The sequence below is a fragment of the Carettochelys insculpta genome, chromosome 3 (genome assembly GCF_033958435.1).
Source record: "Carettochelys insculpta isolate YL-2023 chromosome 3, ASM3395843v1, whole genome shotgun sequence".
NCBI classification, from domain to species: Eukaryota; Metazoa; Chordata; order Testudines; family Carettochelyidae; genus Carettochelys; species Carettochelys insculpta.
In genome coordinates, this window is record NC_134139.1 from 199,457,756 (window position 1) to 199,482,416 (window position 24,661).

General features: G+C 42.5%; 1 protein-coding gene across 4 annotated transcripts in view; it reads left to right on the forward strand.

Annotated features, from left to right (window-relative positions):
• The window catches only part of TFAP2B (transcription factor AP-2 beta), a 130,342-nt gene that overhangs the window by 51,431 nt on the left and 54,250 nt on the right, over positions 1-24,661 (forward strand). Inside the window, exon 10 of one of the 4 annotated variants that reach the window (XM_074991404.1) lies at positions 15,471-15,489. The exons of 1 other annotated variant lie outside the window; for it this stretch is intronic. The gene's annotated coding sequence lies outside the window, so the exon portion shown is untranslated. 2 more of the 4 variants (XM_074991403.1, XM_074991405.1) reach the window with 2 other exon arrangements.

Here is a 24,661-nt window from a genome sequence, read left to right on the forward strand (position 1 = left end):
ATTCAAGTTATTGTTCCATGACTTTTAAAATCAGAAATGTTGGAGCACCCTTGTACTGGACACTGCAGTGAGGTCCCTCTAGGGTGACATTTCCCAAAGATTCTCAAGAAAAGACAAAAGCTTGTTATTCTGTCTCAGTGTAAGGAATACTATTTAATGAGCACTACTGCATCTATGGCCAGGGTCTGAGAATCCCATGCATGCCTCCAGAATGGATTTTGCTGACCTTTTCAAAGGACTTCGATGGTCACTTAGAACTGTTAGCAGATCTGTTGTGATGTGTTATCCACAAACTGCATGCGAAGTTTAGCCATCACAACTTGTCAGAACTCACAATGAGGTATAAGACCTCAGAGTTATCCTGAAAAGTTCATCAGAACTTTTGTGAAGATAAATGGTGCATAGTGTGTATGCAGTATGATGTCATTCAGCTACTAACAGTCTAGCACAAAGATTTATTTAAACAGTACAACTAGGCCTTCACAGTTAATAAAGTAGGTAATGTAGTTACAGACACTTGGACAATTTCTTTGTATTTTATCGAAAGATAGGTTGCAATTGTGACAGTACAAACAAGTCTCCAGCAACTCAATAGAGAACAGTTGTTTACCTGTTCTGACTTGCAGAAATTTTGAGGATGACACAAATGCAAGAACAATGGACACAAATAGGCCAACGGGATATGAGCAGCATTTATAAATCAGCACCAGAAGGACTAGCATATCACCATGGTGTAAATGACTAAATAGGTTCCTGCTTTGAAGATTGCTGAGATAAGTTCAGCATTAAACTCACAGAGCGTGCAGGTCAGTTGTTAACAGGAGCTGTGTCCCCATCATGGGGTAAATCAGACTGAAAGGTTGTTTTTGTCACACCTTCTGCATTGTGTCATCCTCTCCATTAATGGAGTCAGCTGAAGATTTTGTACCATTGTGGTACTCTATACTATGAGTTGGAACCCTTGTAACTTCCCTATTCACCACTGTCATCTATCTATCTATCTATCTATTGGAGAGTTTGTGCATCTGTCTGTTGGTTTGTCTCTCTGTATTTCTGCAAGTCTGTTTGTTCAACGATTCCTCCCAGATGATAAGATCGAGGGCCACCAAATTTGGTATGCAGCTTCCTCTTGCCCTAACTTAAAGAAAGGTCAGGGCTTGGCTTTTCCAGGAAAATGGGAAGAGCCTGGAATGTGAATGTTTTCCAGAACATGGAAAGGGAGGGGGCAGAGAAGATGGACACTATGGCTATGTCTACACGTGCACGCTACATCGAAATAGCTTATTTCGATGTAGAGACATCGAAATAGTCTATTTCGATGAATAACGTCTACACGTCCTCCAGGGCTGGCAACGTCGACGTTCAACTTCGACGTTGGGCAGCACCACATCGAAATAGGCACTGCGAGGGAACGTCTACACGCCAAAGTAGCACGCATCGATATAAGGGTGCCAGGAACAGCTGCAGACAGGGTCACAGGGCAGACTCAACAGCAAGCTGCTCCCTGAAAGGGCCCCTCCCAGACACAGTTGCACTAAACAACACAAAATCCACAGAGCCGACAACTGGTTGCAGACCCTGTGCATGCAGCATGGATCCCTAGCTGCAGCAGCAGCAGCCAGAAGCCCTGGGCTAAGGGCTGCTGCACACGGTGACCATAGAGCCCCACAGGGGCTGGAGAGAGAGCGTCTCTCAACCCCTCAGCTGATGGCCGCCATGGCGGACCCTGCTATTTTGATGTTGCGGGACGCGGATCGTGTACATGTGCCCTACTTCGACGTTCAACTTCGAAGTAGGGCGCTATTCCCATCCCCTCATGGGGTTAGCGACTTCGACGTCTCGCCGCCTAACGTCGATTTCAACTTTGAAATAGCGCCCAACACGTGTAGCCATGACTGTAGTGTCGAAGTAGTGTGCACGTGTAGACGCGGCCTATACTACACAGTGTCCACTAGGGCACTGAGTGTGGGGGACAGCTATACTGCAGAGTGACCACTGGGGGCAGCTGCACCAGCAGGAGACAGGCCAGCTGGGTACGAGGCTCTGCATGTCACCAGCCACTGGACGAGGTAAGTGTCCCTGATGCTCAAACAGTGCTGGATGTAGGGGACAGGAGCCTCCCACCCACTGGCCTCACTGCCCTGCATCCCTGGGGATGACTCCAGGGGTTGGAAAGCACAGCCCAGCTCCACCCAGGGGACATCCCACCCAGAAGAGGTTGCAGGCTAGGTGAGGAGAGCAGTAGCTGGCTGTGAACAGACCCCAAAGCACCCCCCAACTATCTACAGAGTGGGTGGGGTGCAGCTGGATACTGGGGCCAGACTCCTGAGTGTTGCCCACCCCACCACTGACATGCTGCAAGTTTGGGGTTGGGAGGGAATCACTGGAGGCTGGGGCCATTCCCCAGATTTCCACCCCCCCATCAGCTGCAGCCTCGGGTGGTGCTGGAGGCTGAGGCCAGTCCCTGAAGCCTTGCTCCTCCCCACTGCAGACAGGCTGAAACACAGGACGGGCAGCTGCAGGCTGGTGCTGGCCTCCAGGGCCTCACCCTCACTGGCTGCAAGGGGGAGAAGCTGCACATTTCCCTTTTATTTTCCAACCCCCACCAAGCCATTACTTGACTTAAAGACCTGAGCAATGTTGGGTGAATCTGCAAGTTATATCATATTTCAAAGATACATTTGGCTATTACAGCATTGTCTTCTACTTGTGCATCCTTCACCAAATCTGGTTTTAACTACAGCCCCTGCACCTGGGGTCTCTAGTGTTTTCTCCACTGGTGCTCCCTTTGGGTTCCACATTATTTCAACAGGGGTGGAGAAGAGGAGATGGAGGTACCCAGAGAGCACGTGATGAGGTAGCATTTAAAAAAATGGTGCAATCTGCACACCAAATTGCTCAGAAAGCATCAGGACACTTTTACTTGTGGCTTTGCCTCGAAGCCACAATCTAGGTCTGTATAAGTGAGGCCTGAACCTGCAAGGTGCTGTGAGTGCCTCCTGAAAGGTGCTGAACACCCTCTACTTCTATTGACTTTGATAAAAACTGAAGAAAGTCAACATGTTCCAAGATCAGGCCGGCGATAGGCAATGATCAGCCTGCCTAGCTCTGTCTAGCCGTTCCTTCTCATGGTCATCTTATTATCTTGAACTAAATGGGAGGAGATTCTGAGCTCTCCATGAGATATCCTAAAAAGCTACAGGTACCAGGAGCCAGGCAAACATTTTAAAAGTGCTAGACTGTGTGATCTGTTTTTTGGCTAGTACAGTAAGAATTACTGTATCCAAATTTATCCTTAACTAATATGGCTCTGGAAACAAATCCTAATTTTCATTATACTAAAATAACTGATACTACAACTTATTTTTTCTCTGTAAGCATCAGACCAGGGATTTTAGCATATCTGGAATATATATGAAAGAGTAATGATGGTAAAAGAATAAGTCATATAGAAGAAACACAGTCTTGATTGCTAAAATAATCAAAGCTTTGGCAAGGTTTGATTCAGCCATCATTGTAATCAGTAGCAAAACTCCAACTGATTTCAATGGGAGCAGAATCTGGCCTTGTTTCCTTTGGTACTATCATTGTAAAATAATTGGTTCACATTATTGTGTTATATAATCATGGCTTCCTATTGTTTTTCATGTAGAAGCCTGAATTACGACAAATTAGAATGGTTCAGATTTCTTTTTCACAGCTTGTCATAGGAGTGTGGTTTCAATACCATGGTAGTAGTAGTAGGCATCCTTCAGTCTGCATAGACTATGGATCTTGCCCTTTATAGTTTCAATTTAGAACTTCATTTACAGTGCCTACTGTGACTATGAAGACCCACACGAGAGTGACAGTCCTTGATGCATCTCTTGCAGATGTGGTGGATGTCTGGCAAGTCCTTAGTGTGCTTTCTGTGCGCTTGCTTCTCCTCTGCTAGCTGTCTGATCCTCATCTTGCCCTTCTGAAGGCCCTCGTGTAACCCCTGCCTCCATCTGCTGCGGTCGTCTACTAGTTCTTCCCAGTTGTCCAGCTCGGTGTCTACCTCTCTGAGGTCTCTCTTGCAGACGTCTTTGTAGCGCAACTGGGGGCATCCAGGAGGTCTTTTGCTAGAGGCCAGCTCACCATACAGGATGTCTTTTGGAATCCTTCCATCATTCATCCTGTGGACGTGGCCAAGCCAGCGGAGCTGACGCTGCCTGAGGAGGGTGTGCATGGTTGGGATTCCAGCTTGCTCGAGGTCGGCGGTGTTGGTCAGTTTGTCCTTCCATGATATTCCAAGGATGCGCCTGAGGCAGCGCAAGTGGAAGGCGTTCAGCCTCTTTTCCTGGCGGGCATACAGGGTCCAAGTCTCGCTACCATAAAGGAGGGTGCTGAGGATGCAGGCTCTGTAGACTTGCATTTTGGTGTGAGTGTACAGCTTGTTGTTATTCCACACTCTCTTGCTGAATCTGGACAGAGTTGTGGCGGCTTTTCCGATCCTCCTATTCAGCTCAGTGTCCAACGACAGGGTGTCAGTGATGGTGGACCCGAGGTAAATGAACTCGTGGATGACCTCTAATGTATAGTTGTCAATGCTGATTGATGGGGATTCAGCAACATCCTGACCGAGTACGTTTGTCTTCTTTAGGCTGATGGTAAGCCCAAAGTCCTTGCACGCTTTGGAGAACTAATCCAGCAGTTTTTGAAGCTGGTCTTCTGCGTGAGACACTACAGCAGCATCGTCTGCGAACAGCATGTCTCTGATGAGGACTTCCCGCACCTTAGACTTAGCTTTCAGCCTTGCAAGGTTAAACAGTTTCCCATCAGATCTTGTGTGCAGCAAGATGCCCTCTGTTGAAGATCCAAAGGCATGCTTCAGGAGGAGTGTGAAGAAGATCCTGAACAATGTTGGAGCAAGCACGCTTCCTTGTTTGATGCCGCTCCTGATTCTGAAAGCATCCGATAACGCGCTGTCATATTGGATGGTTCCTCTCATGTCTTCGTGGAACGACTGGATCATCTTGAGTAACCGTGGAGGACAGCCTATCTTGTGGAGCAGTTTGAACAGACCATCCCTGCTGACCAAGTCAAAGGCCTTGGTCAAGTTGATGAAGGCTATGTAGAGTGGCTTTCTCTGCTCCCTGCACTTCTCCTGCAGCTGCCTTAGAGAGAAGACCATGTCAACGGTAGACCTCCCTTCACAGAACCCGCACTGCGATTCAGGGTACACCCTCTCAGCAATCTTCTGGAGTCTGCCAAGGATGAAGCGAGGGAACAGTTTACCAGTGACGCTTAGGAGGGAGATTCCACGGTAGTTGTTGCAGTCGCTTCTGTCTCCTTTGTTCTTATACAACGTTACAATGCTAGCGTTGCACAGATCCTGTGGAACCTCACCCTCTTTCCAGCACAGGCACAGTAGCTCATGTAGGGGTTTCAGGAGTGTGTCCGCAGCACACCTGATTACCTCTGGTGGCATACCATCCTGGCCAGAGGCCTTTCCTGCTGCAATGCTGTTGATGGCTCTCTTCAGTTCATCCACAGTCAGTTCTTGATCCAGTTCGTCCATTACTGGTAGGAGCTCGACAGCATTGAGGGCTGCGTCAACCACAACGTTCTCACGTGAGTACAGCTCGGAGTAGTGCTCAACCCAGCGCTCCATCTGTTTGGCTTTGTCAGCAATGACTTCCCCAGATTTGGATTTCAGAGGTGCCATCTTGTTCTGGGTGGGTCCTAATGCCTTCTTCATACCCTCGTACATTCCTCTGAGATTACGAAAATCAGCACAGGTCTGGATGCTGCTGCATAGCTGGAGCCAGTGGTTGTTGGCACATCACCTGGCTGTCTGCTGTACTGTTCTTCTGGCGGCTCTAAGTGCTTGCTGCGTACTCTGGCTTGGTGAGCAATACCATGGTGGGAGTGTCATATTTGGGGGCGTGGAGGGGGATTGCACAAATTAACACAAGTTGCTTGGAAGTTACCAGACCAAAACCTCATTCTTCCCACACAAGGCCTGTTTCTCACCAGGGCTTTGCAAATACAAATTACGCTGCTGTGGAGAGGGATTGAATCTTCCACAGTTTGCAAGAAAAGAACATAGCTAGGCTAAAGTTGTTGCTTCTGTCTATAAAAGGATTAGTAAGCATAGTTCTTGCTATGCAGGGTTTGGTACCATTGGCTATATACTGTGTCATATACCCCTACTCCACTGTCCTATTAACAAAGACTCTTCATTGTCCCTCACAGAGCATGGCTCTAGAGGTTTGCACTGCAGTATCCAGAGAACTATGGAGTAGCTAAATCTTTGGCATTTCATTCCCCTTTTGTGCCTGACCAATTGATTTCAAAGTGCCTTGGACTGGGCCCTAGGTGGGTCTGGATTCCAAGAAAGGCTCCTGTATTTTTCCTGCAGTTGGGCTCTTGTGCAAACTTAGAGGGTTTGAATCTTTGCAGTTTGCTGTTCTTATTCCTGGTACCCAAGAAATGAAGATGAGTGTAGTTCTTACATAAGGTGAAATATGTACTTCAGCTTCTGTCTACACAAGAAGCAAAGAATCTCGTATTCAATGGGAGACTCATCCAGGCCCCTTTGGATGAGATTGACATTCAAATGATCAAGGCCCATCAACAATTTCACCCTGTAGTGATTCTTCACATAGAGGGTCAAAGATCAGCTGAGAGGTCAATGCAACTGAGAGGTCAAGTTAATTTAAATATTAGAGTGGATGAGTGCTCTAAATATTCCTGGAGTCCCACATGTCTATGTTCTCCCCCAAAGATGTTTCCTCCCTGGCAGTGTCATGTTAGCTGAGGATGGGATGTTATCAGCCCTGAAAAGCTGAGTAATGATAGATCTGGTCAGTAACTGGATGGGACTTTCAAAGGAAATCCAAGTATTAGCAGATGGTAGAGATGAGCTTGAACCACAAAGCTCTGATCTAGACAGTGGTATGGACACAATGGTGTGGTCAGTGTTGCTGGAGGAGTTCAAAGTCAGATGCAGTGTAAAAGAGAAATGACTGGCTTTTGGGAGCCATCAGAATTTCATGACCCTTTGCTTATCTATATAGATGTTAATCTTTGTTTCCTTGCCAAATTCTAATTGGGCTTGTTCCATGTTACTTATATTCTCTATGCAGTTTCAATTGGCCAATGAATTTGCTCAACACTCTGGCTCCTGAACTTTTGTATGTTGTATTCCATTGAAGAACTGTGGTGTCTTACATCAGAGATGGCAGCACTTCCACCACAGAAAGGCATTTGGACCCATGTGCCTCTAGAATGCAAAGAAATCATTAATCTCTCTGCTGAGTCTGCCAATCTGGAAGCTGTATATAGTACTTTTGCATTTCTAAAAAATTGAAGCTGCCAGCGGCCTTACCTCTGTGACTTTTAATACCAAATTATTTTACATACCTCTTAATATATGGCACCAGCTCAGTAATTCTGATCCAAGCATTCCAAATGAGAAATTTGGAACTGAGCTTGAAATTTTGTCTTCCCCCTCCCTGCCTTGGGGATTTATGTGAACAAATAAATAAATTATGTTCCCTGTGCTAGAAGATTCTCTGGTCTTATCCACCTCTTCCAGGTCTTTATGAACAGGAGGGAAGGTTAGGCAGTTTGTCATTTCCTAAGAGACTATCACAGCTTGGAACAATAATGGAGTCTGGAATTGCTCTTCCTATGTGTTGAAATTATCAGCAGAGTAGAAGGAAAAATGCACCGGGTGAGATCAGAGATATAAAAATAATTTTCATATTACAAAATAGTTTTCTTTCTTTAAATGGCATGAAGGCCTAATCCATTTGGCGTCCAAGCTGTGTATTTATCTGGTAATATATTTCACGGCAAATAACTCTATCCTATGTGTATTGTGGCAATTCAGTTTTGTTCATTTGCCATTGGTATCAAATGCAGAACAAAGCTGTCTGTTCCACCCACACATCTGACAATCCAATGACCATAGGAAATGAACCCTGACTACAGGTCAGGACATTTATAAGATGCAATAACAAAAAGGTTAATTTGAACTGTGAATTTAAAAGCCTCAGCTGACTAAGTTTGGAAAATAAAAAGGACAGGTTAAAGGGACAATGTGACTCAAGTATCCCAGGACAAGCCAAATACAGAACCTAGGAGGTTCTGGCTTTAAAATAATCTGAAGGAACATAGATCAAATAGTAGTTTGATACGTGTTAAAACTACAGTACATAATGTGCACAAAAGACACTGCTTAAATGTTAGTCATAGAGACTTTAAGATTTTTTCATACTTCCAAACTTTCCCTATAAGCAGAAACAAATTCCATAAAACATACGCGTGGTGCGTTACACACCCAGACATGCTGAGTTTTATTTTTACAGCAGGAGGTTGGAGTAATTATCAAATGCTGTTGAAAAACAAAATAGATACAACAGCAAACCAATATTTGTTTTCAGGGAAGGAAGGAGTTACAAGACAGCAGTATTCTACTGGCCAAATGGGCTTGGTAGGAGGGTACAGAACCTTTTCCTCCCTGGTTACTGCTTCAAATCCAGCCCAGTGACAGGAGCATCTGTGGGCAATGTAACCATCTATTCTGGTATACTGCCTTTCAGTGGCATGGGGTAGTATTTGTTGGGGCACAATGGAGGTCATATACTAAAACAGTGTTTCTCAACCAGAGGTACGTGTACCCTTGGGTGTCCACCAAGGTCTTCAAAGGGGTGCATAAACTCATCTAGATATTTGCCTAGTTTTACTACAGGCTACATAAAAACACTAGTAACATCAGTACAATCTCAAAATTCATTCGGACAATGTCTTGTTTCTACTGCTTCATATATTTAATTGATTTGATAAGATAGTAGAAAGTAAGTGAGTTTTCAGTAGTAGTCTTCTGTGATCTTTTTGCATATTATTGTAAGTAAGTAGTTTTTAAGTGAGGTGTAACTGGTGGTATGCAAAACAAATCTGACTCCTGCAAAGGATACTGTCATCTGGAAAGGTTAAATAACACTTGTTGCAAGACCTCAGATTACCTTAGGACCATGTTTCTCAGCCAGTGATACTCATACCCTTAAGGGTATGCAAAAGAAGTCTGGAGGTACTATTTTTTTTTCAAAAAAAGGATTACTTTATAAAAACAAAGGTTGAGAAACACTGGACTAAAACACATGGGATGAAATCTTTTCACTTCTTGAAGTCAATGACATTGACTTCAGTAGGACCAGTGTCTCATGCTTGTACCATATTTTAGTTACAATGAGACCCCTTCCAAGTGTAGTGCGACTCAAACGTGGTTCATGGTGTTTTGTTCATCAGTGCGTAACTTGCATGTCCCAAGCAAAGAAACTTTGGGATCTGAATTAATTTGTTTTGTTCATAGATTAATCTGTTTTTTAAACTTGTGAGCAAGCTGTGGACCATAGCTGTTCTTGTGGGGTGTATCAGTCCCTTGATTTAACAGAGCTAGATATGGGACAAGGCATAACATTATTGTCTTAGGCTATGTCTACACTAGATGGTTTTGTCGACAAAACCTAGGGAGCATGCAAATTCCCAAGGTGTTCTGTCAACAGTAAGTCAACAGAATACAACACTTTTGTTGACAGCTGTATCCTGCTCCCCACAAGGAAGAATGCCTCTGTCGTCAACAGAGATCTGTTAACAAAAAGTTGACCTGGACATTTCTGGGGGCCGTCTGTCAACAGAAAGGGCTTCCAGGACACTGGGAAACCTTGGCTGCTGTGCTTCTGATTGGCCATTTTGCCAACAGAAGGTCTGGGCAGTCCAGATGCTCTTTGTCGACAGAGCAGATCAAAAGAGCAACCTTGGCAGTCTGTCTGCGATGTGCTGACAGAAGTTTTGTCAGAAAATATGTTCCAACAAAAAATTCTGTAGACACATTCCTCTAATCTAGCCATAGCTTTAGATTCAGGGACTGGTAGATGAAATTCTGTGGCCTGTATTATGCCGCCTGTCAGACTACATTAGCTTAACAGTCTCAACACAACATACATTCTCTGAATCTAAGTCTATGATGTGAAAAAGAAGTCTTTGTAATCAGGGAAACAAATTTTCCTTTGTGAAATAAGGACGTGGAATAAATACAATGGCAGCAAAATGAAAGTGGTGAGGAGAGAATTCCCAGTATCTCAGAAGAATTATAGAAGGACTGTAAGAAGTATACATGGAATCTAGATGTCATTTCTGCATTAACAAGAGAATTCTGATTTGAGGGGAATATCTAAAACAGAAAATCTAAAATTATCATGCAATTATGTTAGGGAAAACACAAATTAGTAAAGTGCCAGTTCTCAGTAATCTAGGGAACCATATGGTAGCATGAAATAGGACCACAGTTAGAATCAGACATATGCAGGGGCTTGAAGGAAATATGGTTTGTTTGGTTTTTGTATGCTTGACTTTTCATTACACGAAGGAGCTCCACTGCAAAGCATTCCCTTCTGGCTTCCATTGAACAAGGTCGGGGTCTTAAACCGAAATAGCAAGAAGAGACTTTTTTTCAAATTCTGTTACAAATTCAGTACGTCAAGAGCCACAATGCATGTGAATACGAGACAGTCCTTAATAAATAGTCAAACTGTACTTTTGTTACCTCTATTTTAAGAACAGCACACACACAATGATTGGTATCAGTTAGAAATGTAAGTTACCCCCACCTCCAGGCTTTACCTGCCTCTTCCTCCAAACCCGCCCCAACCCTAAGCTTTACCCCATCCCACAAACTTTCCCCACAGCCTCAGGTTTAACTCCTTCATTCCCAAAACATCACCCCATCCTCAGGATCTACCTGCCTCAGATGCTCTGCGTGTTGCCCACCTCCCCCAGATGCTGAGGTATGAGGAGGCGACCCATAGCCGGTGGCCACCCCACCCCCCTCACAGCACAGGCAGATGGTACAGTCCACACAGCAGCAGTGCTAATGCTGGGTGCTGCAGGTGGGCGCTTCCAAGCTGGCAGCGGTGGCAGCAGCAAGGGAGGGGGAAGCAAACAGCTGGCAGAAAAGTGGTCACCTCTCTTCCCTCTTTGACCGCAGCTCCCCTCCGCAGCTGGAGCAGAGCCACCTACTATCTCCCTGGCTGCTCCATAGTGTTGGAGGAGGCTGTGGGAGCCAGAGGAGGATGAGCCCCCTCCCCCACTCTGGGAGTGGAGGAAGCAGCACTGGCCATGGCTGGGAGTGAGCCAGTTGCTTTCTTCCCCCATCTCCCTGGGATGGTTGGGGGGTGCCTGCTCACAGCTGTTGGCAGTGGCTGATGGGCAGCACACTGCTGGGAGGAAAGAAGGGAGCCAGGTTCCTGATCTGCTCCTCCACTGCTGCCTCCACCACCACCTCCTGCTTCTTATCATGGCTCCGGCAGGAGAGCCCTGCCAGCTTCCTCTTCCGGGGCTTCCTTCTACCAGTCACTCCACTTGCAGCTCCAGAGGCTGCTACCGCTTAACAAAAAAACCTAAATTCTGTTTTAACCCCAGACATTGTTTAAGCAGAGGCAGCCTCCAGAGCCACACATGGAGTCAGCGGCAGCAACGCTCAGAGCTGCAAGTGGCTCTTTAAAGAGCTGTGTGTGGTTCCGGAGCCCGGGTTGCTGACCCTTGGACAAGGTTGATCCTCCTGTTGCATAGTGCAGATTGAACCAATCAGGGATATAGGGAATAAATCACGTGATATACATCATGTGACCTAGCCTAGACTATTAGGTTCAAAATACCCTGACAATGAAAGTCTGATATGGTTTGTGTTTAGCCCTGTGTTAAGAAACTTCCGTTAAATCTTTGCAGTTAGTAAATAAATTGAGCAACTCTATTAGCTGACAGATGAATGCAGTTTGATCATGGACTAAAGCTGATTTCAGATATTGTTTTGCTTTCATACAGCTTTAACTAGGACCTGTTTCTCCATGTTCAGCCTTCTCTGAATCTTGTGTAATACTATTATTAGCCATTAAAAGCACAATAGGCAAAAACAGAGTGTGGGTATGTTTGTCAGAGTGAGTCTCTGTGTGGATATGTTAGAAGAGGTGGGCAAGCAAGTAAAAGTGAGAATAACTGTCATTTTACGTATAGATTCCTTGTCTGCCTGCTGGTAGTCAAGGCACTAGATTGAGATTCAATAGTCCTGGTGTCCATTATCTGCCCTGCCACATATTTCCTGTGTGATGGTAGGCAAATCATTTGTCAGTCAGTGTCTCAATTATGTATCTGTAAAATAGGGATAAGTATTTATTTATTTATTGATTTTGACTATGTGCACTATAAACTCTTTGGAGAAGGGACTGTTTGCTATGATATGTTTCCAGCATGCCCAATACAATGGGGCCCTAATCTCAGTTGTAATCTCTGAGAATAATGGTTATAATAAATTTCTCCAATACCTATTGTTATTGTTGACAAGAGGAAAGAAAGAAGAGAGAGAAATAAACTACAAAACAATCCCTTTAAAGCTAGCCAGTATTTTTTGACACGTCAATAAGGAAAAAAAAAATCTAGAAATTCAATCAGATTTCTAAATTGTGTTGACAGAACTAGTTTTTGTAAAAAGTACCTTGTAGCTTTTTTAAAATTATTTTTACAATTTAACCCATTATTTTTAAAAAGTGAAACAACTTCAACAATGGTCAGGAAAAAATGTACATTGCTAAGCATGGTCAGTGCACTGAAAATGAGCCCAAATGATCATTCCAGATCTAAATATTTCGGAGCATTTCAGATTCCAAATTGGCATTTGAATTTTACAGCCACAGGTTGAATCTCTCTCATCCGACATCCTTGGAACCTGACCAGCGCTGGATGAGAGAATTTGCTGGATGTTTGGAGGTCAATATTTTCTAGCACATTTCCACTGCTTACTGGGCTCTTAGATTTAGGGGTACATTATAGCTAAATAACAGCAAAGAACACTGAGAGCCAGGCCTGGTGGCTGTAAACGAACTATGGAACCATGGGAAACTTGGCCATACCCATGAAAAGCCATCATCCGGCTAACTAATATCATGCAGGATTACAAAGTTTGCCAGACACAAGAGTTCTGGATTAAAGAGGTTTAACCAGCATTCCTTTAAATGGGCCAGCTCCCACTTACTTTAACTGTCCTTGGGTTTGGCTTTGTAAAGAAATAATTAAAAAAGCATCAATATGAAATTCCCACCCCAAAATGTGGGGCATCTGATTTTTTGATTTAAAATTCTAAATCTTCAAGCTTGTCTTGTTTCTACAATATATGTCATAAAGACTTTTAGTCTACCCCCACACCTCCATGCACTGATTTAAATTAATAGAGTGTCTCTGGATTTACACCTTTAAAATGAGATCAGATTTTGTCCCCTTGACTTTAATGGAGTTACTCCTGAACTACCGGGAGAGTATGTTTTTGTACATCACAGATTGATGTGTTGCTATTTAAGGGAAGCTTTATTTCACTGGTGATAGAAATAAATTGTGGGATGGATGCTATATTGTATTAGAAAAAGTCCCAGCACCTTTTCCCTTTTGTAATGCTTCAGTTAATGAGGCAAAAGGCATTGCCCCAGATCTAAACATGACAATCTGGCAACTTTTATTTCCTTAGTTCAGCTGAATTTGTTATTCTCGTACATTTTTATAATTGCCTTTTTTCCCAGCTATCAAGTTCACACAGCTAGAAAAAAGGCTGGTTTTGGATCTGAATTTGATGCTGGAGGTTGTTAGTGCGATTATGTAACAGAATTCAAAAAGCTTTCCAAACTGTTCAAATAGCAGAACATTTCTAGTACAGTGCAGGAACATAAAAGTGAAACCACAAACCCAAATCGGTTGGCAATTACTGACAAAATTGCGCACTCGCAGAAAATATGAAGAAATAACTGGAGCAGAGGAGGGCTTTTGCCTTGGTGGCAATAAAGGGAATGTATCTTGATGCTTGAAACCACTGAATACATGTATATTCTCTTTCCTTGCATTAATAGTTTCTCTTGTATTTATGGAGCAGGTGTAAGACAAAGGCAATATTAGCACCAAGTGTAAATTAAATGATGGATGTTACAGTTTCCTTTTCTGAAACTAACTCTTCAAGCCTTAGTTTAGAAGCTTAAATGTAGAATGAGGGACTGTGCCCTGTTTCTTCCTGCTGGGTTCATTTAGGATAAAACCCAGGCTGTCCTGCATTTTAGCTGGAGACTCACACAGTGGGGGTGATTGGACTTTCTCTGCCCTAGGCACAACATATGCTACTTCCCATCACTTTAATAGGCATTAGTTCCGCAGACAGCACTGGTCAAATGTACATTATTCACAATCACTTTAATGCAAATATGCAAGGCTGAGAGAGAAAATATGTCACAAAGAGAGAATCAGACATTTCTCGTCTATTTTGGATTTTCTTCCTGGATCATCTCTATCTGATTTTTGATTTTTGCCTTTCATTATCTCTATCAGTTCCTCCATACTGCATTCTTTCTTTCTTTCTCCAGTTATTAATTGCCTAAAGAATTGCAGCTGTAAAAACAAAATAACATACATTTCTTTTCAATTTGTGTTGGCAAATAACCGATTGCTAGAACAATGAAATTTTGTGCATTTTGTCAGCTTCCTTTTTTTTTTTGTGGTGGGCTTTTTTTTAAACTTTAGCTGCAGGAGAAGTCTGTATGCAGCTTCACATCAATATGTGTCTACCATAAAAGGGACAGAAGAGACTGTAGATTCAGTGTTATAGTTAAAGGGGAACATGAAAAACAATAGCTTAGTGTAACAGCTTCATACCATAAAAACTGGAGCCTGATTCTCCTTTCACTTATATTTGTGAAAGTTAGGTGTGACTGCATAGTGTGATTCTTTTAATTTACACTAAAGCCCTTTTCACCTCTTGCAGTGTAAATTACATTTATGTTCACTTTAAAGCCCCTATACATTGCCAGAATGATATAAAGGCAGGTCCGTTGACTAACTTGCTCAGGAGGAAAATCAATGTAAAAGTTAGGTCAGAATTGGGTCTTTATTTAGTAGTACTTCTTCTTCTTCATAATAATAATAATAATAATAATTAATAATAATGTGTTGCCCAGTTAGAATAAGTGCCCCACTCTGCGGGCAAGCCCTTTCCAAAAAAGTTCACAGTCAAAAGGACAAGGCAGACAAGCCTAAAAAATGAACAACAAATAAGTAGCTTTTTTAAGGTACAGAGCTTAAAGCAGAGTGGTGTGAATAGCTGTTATTTTGGTTAGATGAATAAACTTAGAAGTGTGGAGGGGAATTGTTTCACAATAATTCAAAATGTATTTTTTCTTTTTTTTTGGTGGCTGGAAAAGGGAAAATGGAAGGAAAAATGTTCTGGATGATAGAAACATTCTGTTTCATTTTTGAGGTTTCTTTTACAAATAAAATAATTTAAATGTTTCATTTTAAAAATGTCAAAACAAGATGTTTCAGCTTTTGAGGGTAATATGTTTGAAGGGGCTTCAATCAAAACAAACTGGAGACTGTCTTATGTCACCAGCTTTATATCCATTTATCCCTACTAGATAAAGAGCTGGCTACCCAGGGAGAAGAAATCTGGAAGGCTCTTTAATATGAAGCATAAAGGTATAGTAAGATGCAGTGACTGGAAGTTGAAATAATATATATTATATTATATTATATTATATTATATATATATATATATATATATATATATATATATATATATATATATATATAAATAAAATGCTGGGAAAAAAGTGCAGATTTTTAACAGATGGGATAATTAACCCTTGAAGCATCTTGTCCAGACTGAATGTTGTTCTAAAACAGACTCTCTTAACATACAATTTTCTGCAATCAGTGCCAGAATCACTAGGGGGCGTATAGTGCAATTCCCCAGCCTGTGTTACTCAGGGGTCCTTTCTGGACTGACAGTATATGAATAGAGCTGGTAAGAAAATGGAATTTCCTTCTCATGAGAAATTCCAGCAATTGCAAGTTTGGTTCCATTCTGAATCAGAACAAAAATGTCAATATTCTGAATTTTTTCATGGAATGGAAAATAACAGTAAAAGCAATTGAGATCTATTGCAAATGTTTGATGAATTTTTGGTGAAATGTGACAATATACTATATTTGATAATGTAATATGGAATATATCTACCAAATTAAATATAATCGATATAAATATGTTAGCATTTCAACATTTTAATATAAAATAATATAATATAATATAACATAATATAACATAATATAAATCAAAGCAAAATAAAATGAAACAAGAAATGTTTCTTTTTTATGCTTTACTGATGCCATTTTTAAATAGACTTGTTCTCATGAAATGTATTAATTTTTGGAAAATCTCCATTTTTCATATGAAAACTGTTCTATTGCATTTTTGACCAGCTTTCTTTATTAGTTATAGTTATAGAGAGGATCAGTTATTAATTGTAATATGTTCATCTATTGACCCACATAACATAATAGATCAATGATTCTCAAACTTTAGCCAGCTGAGGACACCTATTTTGATTTAATTTTTTCAGAGACACCCTGCCCTGCCCTGTCCCTTCACAGAGGCTCCACCACTTCTCTGAGGCCCTGTCTTCACTCACTTCATCCTCCATCCCTCTATCACTCACTCTTCTCCACCCTCATTCACTTTCACTGAGCCAGGGGGTGGGGTGTGGTGGGGGTGTGAGAGCTCTGGCTGTAGGTGTGGGCTGTAGGGTGGGGCCAGGGATAAGGGGTTTGGGTGCAAGAGGAGACTCCTGTCTTTGGCAGTGTTGCGTGCTGTGAAGATGCAAGATGAAGACTACAGAGGGAGTTTCCATGTGGGAGGGACCCTGGGCTGGGGTGCAGAGGGGTACAGATTCCCAGCAGTGCTTACCATGGCTGCTGGAAGAAATTACCATATTTCTCTGTCCTCTAGATGCAGGGCCATCTAGGGCGCTTTTGTGTGCTGCCTCATGCCCTCAGGAACTGCCCCCACAGCCCCACTGGGCATGGTTCCTGGCCAATGGGAGCTGCGGAACCAGAACTAGAGTGGGGCAGCGCACAGAGCCTTTCTGGTCATTCCTGTGCCGGGGACCCCAACAGGGACCAGGAGGTCACTTCCAGTAACTGCAAAGAGGAAGGGCAGTAGGGAGTCTACTATAACCCCAGTCTGTGGGACCCAGGAGGCACTGGGAGGCTGGGGAAGCAGTTGAGAGAGGGAGAAATAGAAGGAAATGAGGAGCTCAATCAGCAAGGCCCATGGACTCCCTGGAGTTCTGGGGGTCTGCGGACTCCAGTTTGAGAAACACTGTTATAAATGAAATTACTGTAAGGTGGGTGCAAGATTGGTTGAAAGATGGTTATCAAAGAATAGTTATCAATGGTTCACTATAAAATCAAGAAGACATATCCAGTGGGGTCCTTCAAGGTTATGTCCTGGGTCTGGTACTAATTAACATTTTTATTAATGATTTGCATGATGGCGTGAAGAGTATGCTTACCAAATTTGCCAAGGACGCCAATCTAGCAAAGGTTGATAGCACTTTGGAGGGTTGGATCAGGGTTCAAAATGACCTTGACAAATTGGTGAATTGGTCCAGCAAGATGAAATTCAAGAAAGACAAGTGCAGAATATTACACTTAGGAATTAAAAATTAAACACACATTAGAAAAAGGGGAATAACTGTGCAGACAGCACAGGAAAGGATGTGGGGGTTCTAGAGTGAATGTAAGTCAACAAAGTGTTGTTGCACAGAAGGATAATATATTTCTGGGGGTCATTAACAGGAGTGTCACAGGCAGTGCTTTTTTTTTTTTTTTTGTAAAAAAAGAGGAGCCAGTACTCAGCTGGCTCCCTTCCCCTGCTCCATCACAGCCAATTCCACAGCTGAGGCTGCTGAGGTGCCAGTACTCAGTACTGGCAAGTACCAGCACAAAAAGCACTGGTCATATGTAAGATGAGATCTAACTCTCTCATTCAATACTTGCCATGAGTGAACTGGAGTGCTGTGCCCAATCCTGGATGCCACAATTTATGACAAATGTGAGCAAACTGGAGAGAGTCCAGAAGAAAGCAACAATGATATGACTTAAAAAGGCTGACCTGTGAGAAAAAGTGGAAAAACCTGTGTACCTAGAGGGTTGCTCTTACCCAGTCTTCAAATATCTTAAAGGATGTTATTCAGGGGAATACAGCTTGTTTTTAAGGACAGAAAAGTGTGGGTGTGTGTTGGTGTTAAGGAACATGAGGCAAGAATTTGATAACATTTGGATATCATTATATAGGACCCCTACAAAAAGTCAACAGAAATGTTCAGCTACACATTTTGTTAGTCTTTAAAGTGTTGCATGACTGCTGTTTTGTTCAGCTATGCACAAGTGGACCAAACCTTCATCATATGAATAAAACATCATGGATCAAATTTTGTCATTTTACTCTGGTGTAAGTCCATTGTAAGTCCATGTGAGTTATTTCAGATTTACTCCTGCATAAATGAAAAGAGATTTGGCTCTCTACTTTTCAAAATACTTGATTCTGTAACTATCCTTAATGTTAATGTATGCTGTTTAAAATTATTTTCCTCGTATTTCCTTTACTTACCCATTTGAAGCCTTCACTATTGTGTTTATTATAAAAGTAATATTATGGAAAAAATAAGTGTTGTGAAATAAATGTTTACTTCAAAATGAAGCAGCCATAGTTCACACTGTGTTATTAGATATCACAGAGTTATAACACAGAATTAATCATGTTCAGTCCCTTTCACTTTTTGGTCCAACCATTGATTTTCCAAAGCTGTTCATTCTATAGAGAGGGGTTTAATCTTCCTTTATTGGTGCTGAGTGATATATATGGACCACTCCTATTAATGTTAATGGATGGTAAATGAATGAATCTCTCCACACTGGATGGGTAATAGCTTCCTAAAAGTCACCTAAGCAAAGCATCTCTTTGTAAGGGGCTTATTAGATAACTAACTTAAAAGACTGACATCAACTGTAACTGAATATTGTCAGGGATTGATACATATGCTGTACATAAAAATATAGGGTCAAATTAATCCTGGGTGTACCTCCGCCAACTTCAGTGGAGAAGAAGCCACCTTAACCTACCACACGGAAGAAAGTGGCCCACTGTGTCTTCAAATATATACACACTAAATATGAAGAGACATGTGCCTAAGGGCCAGATTTTTATACCCTTGTTCAAGCAAGGAAGCACCTTCCTGATCAAACAGTCCTGTTGATGTTATGGGACTCTTTGTGGAGTTAAGTCTTATTTGGTACAAATTAGGTGACAACAATTAGACACTATGTACTTATGTGCTTTTTAAGGCTGGGAGTTTCAAGTAACTCTAAAGGAGTCAGAGGCCCATGAGAAGTAGGTGCCTCAAATCCCAACATAAACAGATTTTGCAAGACACTGAGCTCTTTGTGCATGGTTCAGAAGATGTGGGCATGTAGACCTTTTGAAAGAAGACCATGCTGAGGAGTGATATTAGAGAAGGGATGGTCAAAGACTGGGGCCAGGGAGAGGAAAATGGAATAAGAATACAGGTTTGGAGTATGTAAATAGTCAAACTTGCTATTCTCCTGGGGGAGTGTGGGGAAAGAAAAAAAAAACAGAGAGAAATAAGGTAAAGAAAATCATAACTGAAAATGGAGCTACACTTGTTTTGTGGCTATTCAACATCACAAAGCAATTCTATACAGAAGCTTGAGGGCCCATCCCACTAACATACTGAACACCTTCCATTCTACTGACTTTAAAATCTTTGGAAACTGAAGAGGCTCAGCATCTCACAGGTCAGGCCCAAGAACAGAAAGTTAAGGGAAATACTGATGGGCATTTAGAAAGTCAGTATATATTTATCCAGACTAGAAATTGGCTAGGAAGACTGAGTTAACACTTCTACTATTTCCCATGCAATTGCCAGGTCTTTAATGGCTTCAGATAGACAGAATCTGAGTTTTATATCTCATAAAGGCTACGTCTACACCTGAAGCCTACATCGAAGTAGCCTATTTCGATGTAGCGACATCGAAATAGGCTATTTCGATGAATAACGTCTACACGTCCTCCAGGGCTGGCAACGTCGATGTTGAACATCGACGTTGCGCAGCACCACATCGAAATAGGCACTGCGAGGGAACGTCTACACGCCACAGTAGCACACATCGAAATAAGGGTGCCAGGCACAGCTGCAGACAGGGTCACACGGCGGACTCAACAGCCAGCTACTCCCTTAAAGGGCCCCTCCCAGACACACTTGCACTAAACACCACAAGATCCACAGAGCCGACAACGAGTTGCAGACCCTGTGCATGCAGCATGAATCCCCTGCTGCAGCAGCAGCAGCAGCAGCCAGAAGCCCTGGGCTAAGGGCTGCTGCACACGGTGACCATAGAGCCCCGCACGGGCTGGAGAGACAGCGTCTCTCAACCCCCCAGCTGATGGCTGCCATGGAGGACCCCACAATTTCGACGTTGCGGGACGCGGATCGTCTACACGGTTCCTACTTCGACGTTCAACGTTGAAGTAGGGTGCTATTCCGATCCCCTCATGAGGTTAGCGACTTCGACATCTCGCCGCCTAACGTCGAAGTTAACTTCGAAATAGCGCCCCACGCGTGTAGCCACGACGGGCGCTATTTCGAAGTTAGTGCCGCTACTTCGAAGTAGCATGCACGTGTAGACACAGCTAAAGACAAAAAAAGGTGCATTACTCTATATACATGAAACCCACACACTTCTTCATACACATGGTAGCAGTCCTAAACAAATTAAAAGATCTGTTATCTATACCCATACTCTCAGATACCACAGCATATACTCCAAGGAGAAAACTGCAGCACATACTCCGTAACATGTAACACTTAAAGCCACCTTAACCTACCAAGAAATTTAGTTCATATCATGCAACGCATCACCCAAATTTCTGGAGTGAACCTGCTTCAATACAGAAATAACCTGCCTTCATCATACTTGTCAGGGGCATGATCAAAAAACAACTCTATTGGATGGGGTCTTCATCCGGAAAGAAATCTTTCCTGATTTCCCAGTTCTGACTTTCAAGCAACCTGACAAGTTCAACAAGCTCATCATCAGAAGCAAGCTCCCAAGACCAGAATACACCAACTCGCAGCAGCCCCACACCCTGCCATAACAACAGATGCAAAACCTGCAGCGATAGCTCCACTGCTACACTGGTCATCACCTGGCCCTGCATCCATGGATCCTACACATGCCTATCACAGTTTGGGGTATACCTCAGCTAGTACTCTACATGCTCCAATAACAATGATGTGAGCAAAGCCAGATAATCACTACCCTTGGAATGTGTTTACACAGGAAATGCCAAAAAACAAGGTGTTAACAGGCCACCTACCTTACAATATGAACTAAGTACTTATATTAAACAATTTGGGTATGTCTACATTACAGCACTGCCCCCACAGTGCTTTGAAGTGAGCAATGTAGTCGTCATGCTTTATTGTCAGGGCAGAGTTCTCCCTACCATGAAAAAAGAGGGAAAAAGAATAAGGGGAAGTAGCTTTATCGCCAAAGCGCAGCTCTGAGGCTATGGCTGTACTGCAGGCTTCCGTTGACAGAAATTTTGTCCACAGAGAATGTGTCCAGACTGCGGCTCTCTCAGAAGAGATCTGCTGTTTGGGGGCATTCTGTCAGCTGCCCTATACACCTCGTTCCATGAGGAAGAAGGGAGGTCTCGACAGAGGGTTTTTTTCTGACATTTGGCCCCATGTGGACAGACCAAATGTTGGAAAAGCCTCTCCCGACAGAACGATCGGCAAAAGATTCACAAATTGAGGTGCACAATTTGGAGATCTTTTGCTTATAGTTCCCCGCAGTCAACACAGGCTGGGAGTGATAAGCATGCTCTTTGCTGGTGCTTTTCCGCACTAAATTTTGTCACTCAGGGGTGTGCTTTTCACCCTGCCCCTGAATGAATGGAGTTTTAGTACTGGAAGTGGCAGTGCAGACACAGCCTCTGTTCCACCCTGTATTTCATGATGCTGCTGCGAGTTCCTTTCCCAGACATGGAGAAGAGCTCTGTGTGGCTGGGAACAAAAGTTGGTCCAATACAAGATATTATTTTTCCATCCTTGTCCCTCTAATTTTTGACAGAGCAGAGATCCACCTTCAGGTAATGAGAAGAGTCTTTATTCACTTTGAGAAGGTCCATGACTCTGCAAATGAGTCAAAACAACATCAAACAAACACATTTGTTTTATGAGAGGGGTCTAATCATTTCTGGTTTCTGAGCTGGAGGAAGGACGGGGAAACATTGGGGGCCAGAGAAGCAATATAAGGACATTGTAAAGGCACAAATAGAAACTTGCAGCATCAGTATTGACACTTGGGAGAACCCTGCCCAAGACCATCTCCAGTGGAGAGCGGTGATCTGTGAGGGGGTGGCGCAATTTGAGAGATCCCACTGCAGTGCAGATGAGGACAGGTGAGGAAGAAGAGAGGAGCAGCAAAAACTGCCCTGTGTCACTCCAACAGTTACTAACCCCTGCCCCTTCTGTGGTAAGACCTGTGACTCCAGAACTGGGCTGATCAGCCATCAACAGACTCACAAATAGGAATGTGACATGAAGACTTCCTACTCATTATCGAGTGATCACCAAGAGAGAAGAGAGAATCATTTCTGAACTTTGCAAGCTTGGGGTCCAGCACCGCAACAACACATGGGTAATGTTTGTTTTATTTCCATCTGACATCCTCCAGAAACATCCCAATTCAAAGAAAAGGACTCTATTGAGACATCAAATTCTTTATCCCTGAATCACCCATGCCTCTTTGAACTCTCTGTGGCTGGAATGTGTTCATGTCCTTTTTCACTGCAACCCTTAAACATGTTGAGTCAACTGATACTTTAAAAACATCTTAATTCATTGACTTAAAACACTAAAATGTCCCTGGTATTAAATTCTTAACAGGAGCCTGTGTTTATTCTAATAAACTTACTCCGCTAGGATGTCTTTAATCAGCAGAGTCACACAAAGGCAAAATAATGATATTGTACTTTTAGGATCCCTGACTTTGAGCTGCCCTGTATAAACGTGAAAGGGAGAAAAAAAATCAAAAGCAGTAAAAACTTATATTATTTCTGTCAGTTGCCCTGCTCAGAAGATGTTGTGAAAACAATCTCTATGCAGAGGAAGCAACATACTGAGCAACAAGCCTCAAATCACAGGAAGTTCATTTTTTTCCCTTGGCGCATAGCCCAGTGCCATCAGAACTAATTAAAAACAGGACCACGCTGGTAAGAAGCTCAGTGTTTGAGTTTTACAATAACCGAGTAGCAAACTAGGGAGACGTCTAATGAGAATAGTTTCCGAGTTTGTTTTCTAGCATTGGGCAACTATGTCAATTACTGGATCTGCAGCTCAGGGCCAGCACCCATGCTGAGACGTGGAAGAATGTGATTGTTGTACAGATTGAGCTGCTACTTTGATGCATGGGATATACATGTCACTTGTACACTGCTGCAGTTCCTTTGCTCATGACTAAATAGGAAGAGGCTGGTGCCACCTTGCTGTTCTTATCTGCGGCTGGGTCAAATATTACCAGACAGGGCTTTCCCCGGATCATTAGACATGCTTCAGTTAAAAAAATGAAACATTGCTTCTTGGAAGGATGCTATTTCTTATGAAGGATCTGATTTAGCAGAAGTATCAATGGGGGAATTAACCCCTTTGTCCGTGTGAAAGAGGCAGGCACAGCTGATTTAAAAAAAAAATAAACCCACAAAATTAGAACAGAAGTCCTCTAATGCATAGAAGATCTCACCTGTTAAGGAAACACAAGAAAGTGGACAAAAATCTCACCTATATAATCCTTACCAATGTTTCCTGTAAGTTGTGTGCTTGTGAAGCTGCCCAGAAGGGCTTCAGATATGGCGCAGCTGATTAGCAGAATACCCACAGAAAGGGGTTTTTTAAAGTCTGTTGGGGGTGTACATATGCACATGCCTCTGCACATGAAAATTATTCCACACTTGGATGCAAATAAAATAGATGTACATTGATCCTTTCCCACTTGAATAGTCCTACTGACAATGGTGGGGAAAACTTTTTATCCATAAATCACTATCCAGAATGTTTTTGCCCAAGACTTCAGATTTGGATCAACTTTACTGAACTGTTTTAACAGGGAGAAATAAAGGAAACAAAATGTGTTGATTTTTGTCTTGAAAATGCTATTTTCTGTTCTGAAATTTTATTTCAGTTTGATTAAAATGTTTTAAAAAGCTTAAAAATTAAATTAATCATGTTGTTCGGGACAAACAAGACATTTTAATTGACCTAGTATAATCTTCTGACAATTTTTGGTTTACCAAAAAAAAAAAAAAAAGATCTGGGTCACCCTAAAACAATTACCAACAATTACCACCCTACCCTTCTATGACAGTGAATTAAAAAAATCAGTTATTTATCTAGCTCTGCTATTGACTGTTTGCAAGACTGAGCAGTGTTACACACTTATAATGAACTTTCCTTATGATGATAACTATTTTTAAAATGCCCTTCTTACACATAGCACTTGAGTTTCTCCAAAAGGAATTTAGAAATAAAATGACACCTTAACTTTTTCCCCATTGATATGTATTCTTCCTTGGGATAAATTTAGCACCCATTCAACAGTGGGAAAAAACACTTAATCCAACACAAGGGCTGTCTGGATTACAGAGTTTTGTCCACAACAGGGACATTTTGTAAATAAAACCGTC